Below are 6000 nucleotides of genomic sequence, written 5' to 3'. Positions count from 1 at the left end.
CACTATTCTTAGACTGCCGGATACTGTTTATAATATTATCTTATTTAATATTATAGCATTGATACTTAAGTTCTTGTGAAAATGTTCCACGAAAACAAGCTCCTTCCTGAGGCCATTTTTCAGGTCCTGCGCTTAGCGCCGCCCAAGACGATTGTGATTGGTTTAAAGAAATGCCAATAAACCAGAGCATGTTTTTCTCCTATCCCGGAATGTCGTGTGAACTAGCCACACTCTCCTCCGCAGTGCAATGCGAGACTACCAGCGGGTTGGCCTGAATCAACAGAAGTAAATTTTCAGGATAATTGCCTGGCATCCGGAGCATGGCTCACACACTGGATGTCCCTCACCTTCATCTCTCCGTGGGTTGTCGTTCTCAAACTCTTCTGTTCGCTTCTTGAAACAACAACTAACTTCGAGCTAGCAATCTACACGCTGAAAATGGCAAGTTTTAAAGAAAGTTTGGATCGAGCAACAAGACAGGCCTGTTTGGTTCTTTCAGGGAATGATTGTAAAGATTTACAAAGAATATGTTTAGGGCGTTTCCTCTCTAACTGGGACATTTTGGGACTGATTGGTGGGATTGCTGTGGATGAAGTACACACGGAGATACACTGGTAAGAGCCAATGAGGTTTAACCATGTATCCAGTCATATTAAATAGCTCACTTTACTGTGTTGTGTAAACAGTTAACTTCATTTAATATTGTATGTGGCGTTTTCTTTTGCGTGGTGCAAATGGTCCACCAGAACAAGTTCCCTCTTGAGACTATTTAGCAGATCTACAGTCGCTGAACAAGACATTATTAGGCGACCGAAATGTTCCTATTAAAGGGGTGATAGAATGCAAAACCGATTTTACCCTGTCATAGTTGAATAACGACAGTTCAGTGGGTAAATAGGACATACATAGAAGCTCAAAATCCCATTGACACCCCTTTACTATGAAAATCTCATATTTTGAAACTGCCACTGAAAACGGGCGAATCTCAACAAAGCTAGTTGTTTACATAAGCATCTCAGGACCTGTACCTTTGTCACACCCATGGGTATATTAAGAGAACGGTCACGCCCCAAAATTTATATAGGCTACACAACTGACCTGAGATCAGGTAGTCTTCTGAATCTAGGTCGCGCAGATCTCTGCTATTCCATTACAAAATTCACTTCTGAAACTTTTTTATGCGAGAAATCAACTATGTAAAGCTCAAATATGGGCCGTTTTACAAAAATGGATGGCTAATTGGTGAACGATTGGGGAAATAAACTCTGCTTGTCCGCGAGTCTCATTGATAGAGCCTGCGGCTAGATGTAGCTCTATCAATGAGAGCTAGCTAGCCTCCTCTTAGAATTCCTCTGAAATTCACAAATATTCATTAACTTGAAATCAGACACCGTTGTTAGCTTTATAAGACATTTAGGTAGATGTTGTATAAGTGGCGTGACGAAATTCAAACTGTAAATCTACTTGAATTACGACCGAAAATGAAGCTAACTATCCGTGATTTGTAGCTACACATAGCTAGGATTGAAGGGACAGTCGCAGCTAACGAAACCCCTAATCTTCATAAATATTCATTAACTTGAAATCGGACACCGTTGTTAGCTTTATAAGACCTTTAGGTAGATGTTGTATAAGTGGCGTGACATGTGTGTAACATGTGGTAAGAGATTGCTGGTGTAACAAGCTCGCTGACCGCGCTCTCACTCTCACTCTCACACATAGGCCATTTAGCTAGCAGGAAGAGGGGAGCTGCAGGCCCTGGAGCTCTGTCAGGGCAGCGGCGTTTGGTAGGCCATTAGCCCAAAAAACGGTGCCTTTGCGCGGGTATGGACTGCTGTGGGCTGCCAGCCGTGACGGAGCTCCAAGTCCCTCATAGCAGGCCGGGGTCTGTGAAGGAGGGCAGGCCGGGCGGCGAGGCAGCAACACAGGCAGCACCGGAGCTGAACTCCGACACACAGTCTTACCAAATTTGCAATTAGCCATCAATTTTCGTAAAACGGCCCATATTTGAGCTTTATATAGTTGATTTCTCGCTTAAAAAAGTCTCAGAAGTGAATTTAATAACGAAATAGCCCGACAAACAATGTATAACTTTGCAGTGCCTGAAATATGAGACCTGCTGTCGAGTCTCCCATGTGTTTCTATGTATTTTGCTCAAACCAATAAGTGCGCAGCTCATTCTAAATATTCATGAGCATACCATATTTGGAAGAAAAGCTCTTGTTCCAAATAGAGCCATATTCACAGGGTAGTTAAGGGCCTAATAAAATAGCATTCGGGCAATTTTCAGCCCAACCAATGTTACATACCCCATTAGGAGACCTTAAGGAACAGTGTAAAATACCCTATATAATCATTCTATCACCCCTTTAACTTTGATGATGATTAGGGTTAAAAAAGGAAAATGTTTATTGACTTAATAAATCAAGTGAGAAGTAGGGACATTTTCTCATAGACTTTTGCAACAAGTGCTGGAAATGAGATAGAATGCAGCTTTAAGGCACTTCAGCTTCACTTCTCAGACCTGGAAACTTCGTCCATTATTTTAACAGTATAAGCTTTCAACTGCATCAGAGACTAGAACTGGCTCAATTTGCAGTCACCAGTCTTGAACTTTGGTCACATCTTTGGTCACATTAACAAGTTATCTGTGAACACCAGTCTACTCACAGCATCCACTATGGAGAGTTCAAAGGTCATCGACCAGGAGTCAGTGGACGATAAGAGGAAGATCAAGGAGGACATTCACATCTGATGCCATCTTTGAACTGAGACAGAGGTTACCATCCCCCCATCTCTGAAAGAAGATTGTGAAATGCGTTTAACAGCCCAGCACCATCCCTCATAATTTTGTCCAAATGATATGATTCCCAGGCTGATGGTGATAATTAAAGGTGCTGTAGGTTGGATTGCAAAGATCCAGGACTTATCCAAAAAATTTGAACATCGACAACTTCTCAGTCCCTCTCCCCTTTCCGTTAAAGCCCAAAACAGTCTCTTAAGCCCCTCCCCCCCACAAGGGAGAATGAATGCGTGTGCCTGAGCAGTGATTGACACGCAGTTAGACACCCCCCCTGGCCCTGATTGGTGCATCTGAACAGTGAGCTGTGGATTTTTGCAAATCGCACTACAGGCTGTAGGGGGTGCAAGGGGAGCTGGATTTCTTTTTAAATGACCTGCTTCATGTAGTTCTACTGGAACATAAGGTCAGTTTCAGCAAATATGACAGAGTTAGTTTTATAAGGCTTACCTACTGCACCTTTAATGCTTGCAATGCAGTTACTGTAATGGTAACCACAAACTTTGCCTAACCTGTTTTAGTCGTCTAACTTTATATATTATAGAAAAGTAACACACGCCAAGGCATATCCTGAGGTGCTGACCCCTGGGAGTAGACTTGAAAATAAGAAATTATTGTTGCACACTCCGGCTCCATATGCATTTTTCTATTTATCTTGATGATTTAGCCATGTTATGCAGATATTATAGAATTTGATTTTTAAACATTGTCATTGAAAGTATTTCAGATGTTGCATAGTTGTCCAATACTATCAAAAAATAGGGTTGGGTTGAAAGCTCACAAAAAGATATAAAGTAGACCTTGACTTGAGGTTATTTGTCCAACCAACTAGTCCCAAGGTGGTACAGTAGATGGCAGCTTAGTCACATAACAGATGTATAAGGAGATACCTGTAAGCAGAGGTGTTGTAGTGAGAGGATAACCAAGCACCCAGGGGCCCAACATGGGGAGGACTCTCACAAAAGCCGGGAAGTAAAAGTTTATTTTTATCTACACATATTACAATGTTACACAATTTTACAATGCATGTACAAAGTACAAGTTTTCAAGATTCATTACTGTATTGCCATGCAACTAAGTTGCTAGGATGTTGGTGCAGTGTGCTCATAACAGCATTTTTTTTGTGTTTTCAGTTTGAATATAGGGACACCTTTCTTTCTAAATAAAGTATAGTAAAATTTCACTTTATGAGGTTTTCTAACATTAATATGAGTTCCCCCTGCCTGCCTATGGTCCCCCATTGGCTAGAAATGGTGATAGGTGTAAACCGAGCCCTGGGTATCCTGCTCTGCCTTTGAGAAAATGAAAGCTCAGATGGACCAATCAGGAATCTTCTCCTTATGAGGTCATAAGGAGCAAGGTTACCTCCCCTTTCTCTGCTTTGCCCGCCCAGAGAATTTGGCCCCCCCATGAGAGAGAGAGACATCATGGCTTTCAAATGAGCAAACTGGCAGTTGGTCAAGGCCACACCCCCACCCTCCACCTTGCCCCCCCCTCTCTCCTCCTCAATAGCTACAGACACAGAAATGGCACATCCTAAGGAAAGCTCATTGTGGGACTGGCTCTAGTGGCTGTAATTCTGCACCAAGGCTGAATTTGGGGAAAGAGACTTCAGATACACTATTAGGGGACCACTAAGGCCTATATAAAAGAGACTTCAGATACAGTATTAGGGGACCACTAAGGTCTATATAAAAGAGACTTCAGATACAGTATTAGGGGACCACTAAGGTCTATATAAAAGAGACTTCAGATACAGTATTAGGGGACCACTAAGGTCTATATAAAAGAGACTTCAGATACAATATTAGGGGACCACTAAGGTCTATATAAAAGAGACTTCAGATACAGTATTAGGGGACCACTAAGGTCTATATAAAAGAGACTTCAGATACAGTATTAGGGGACCACTAAGGTCTATATAAAAGAGATTTCAGATACAGTATTAGGGGACCACTAAGGTCTATATAAAAGAGACTTCAGATACAGTATTAGGGGACCACTAAGGTCTATATAAAAGAGACTTCAGATACAGTATTAGGGGACCACTAAGGCCTATATAAAAGAGACTTCAGATACAGTATTAGGGAACCACTAAGGCCTATATAAAAGCATCCAAAGAGCACCATGTCATGGGACCTTTAAGTTTCTTGAGTTGTATTGTACTACTTCTACGTTGCAACAAACATAGAAATTAAGTTACCGTTATCTTAATATTATTATTATTATGTAATACAATAATATAGTAACCCTTTTTCAGTATAGGGGCCAGAGTATATCTTTTGTCTTTGCCCAGGATAAAATGAAGACCTAAAAATCTGTAGTGAGAGTAATGTTGTTGTGTTTGGAGACTGTCCTTCCCCGAAAAACGGCCACATGGGTTGTTTGTTTAAGCAGCAATTGCAGCTTATATTACGTTTCGAGTGACGGTGCCCTCTAGTGGCCGTAGTAGTTATGACAGGGGCAAAGCAGGAAGTAAGGTGAGGAAGTATAAGAGCGCCAGATTTTGGTGTAAGGTTGGGGTGGTGGATAGGTCAAACAAATACAGTACTAGGGTACATGTCCCGTTTGATTAAAAAGAGTAAACAGCAATTTTTTTTTTACTTTACTTTACAGAACATACAGAGCTACAGTATGACACGTTCTGCATCACATGCTTAACCTCACCTGAAGTGGAGTAGCGTCTGATGTGAACTTAAACCACGATATTTTTCTAAACTTAACTCATTTGTCTTGGTGCCTAAACCTAACCAAACTGCGACCGTTTCAGAACATTAACCCCGACCGTTACCTTCTCTAAGATATGAGGATGTATTTCCTGCCACCTTTCGGGGCGCTAATTTATGAAACGCTCCTGTGCAGGTATAAGCAGGTAGGAATACACAACCAATACAACCAATATCGTTGTATGGTTTGGAGGACTTGTTGAGGATTAGGGCCAAATGTGAAATATGTATTTAAATACACAATTATGAGAGTAAAGTGAGAGCTCTGACTTTATTCTCAGACTTCTGACTTTAAACTCAGAACTCAAATACATCTTTCACATTGGAGGGATGAAATATGCAGAGATTTTTCTTCTGATTCAGTTCAATCAATTTGTATTTGTACAGACATAACAGTACAGTAGACAGAATCCATTTGGAATCCAGACCGAGACATTATTTTTAGCTTGTGGAACTGCTCTGGGTTGATGTCAG

The sequence above is a fragment of the Perca fluviatilis genome, chromosome 14 (genome assembly GCF_010015445.1).
Source record: "Perca fluviatilis chromosome 14, GENO_Pfluv_1.0, whole genome shotgun sequence".
Lineage (NCBI taxonomy): Eukaryota > Metazoa > Chordata > Actinopteri > Perciformes > Percidae > Perca > Perca fluviatilis.
This window is presented reverse-complemented; position numbering follows the sequence as displayed.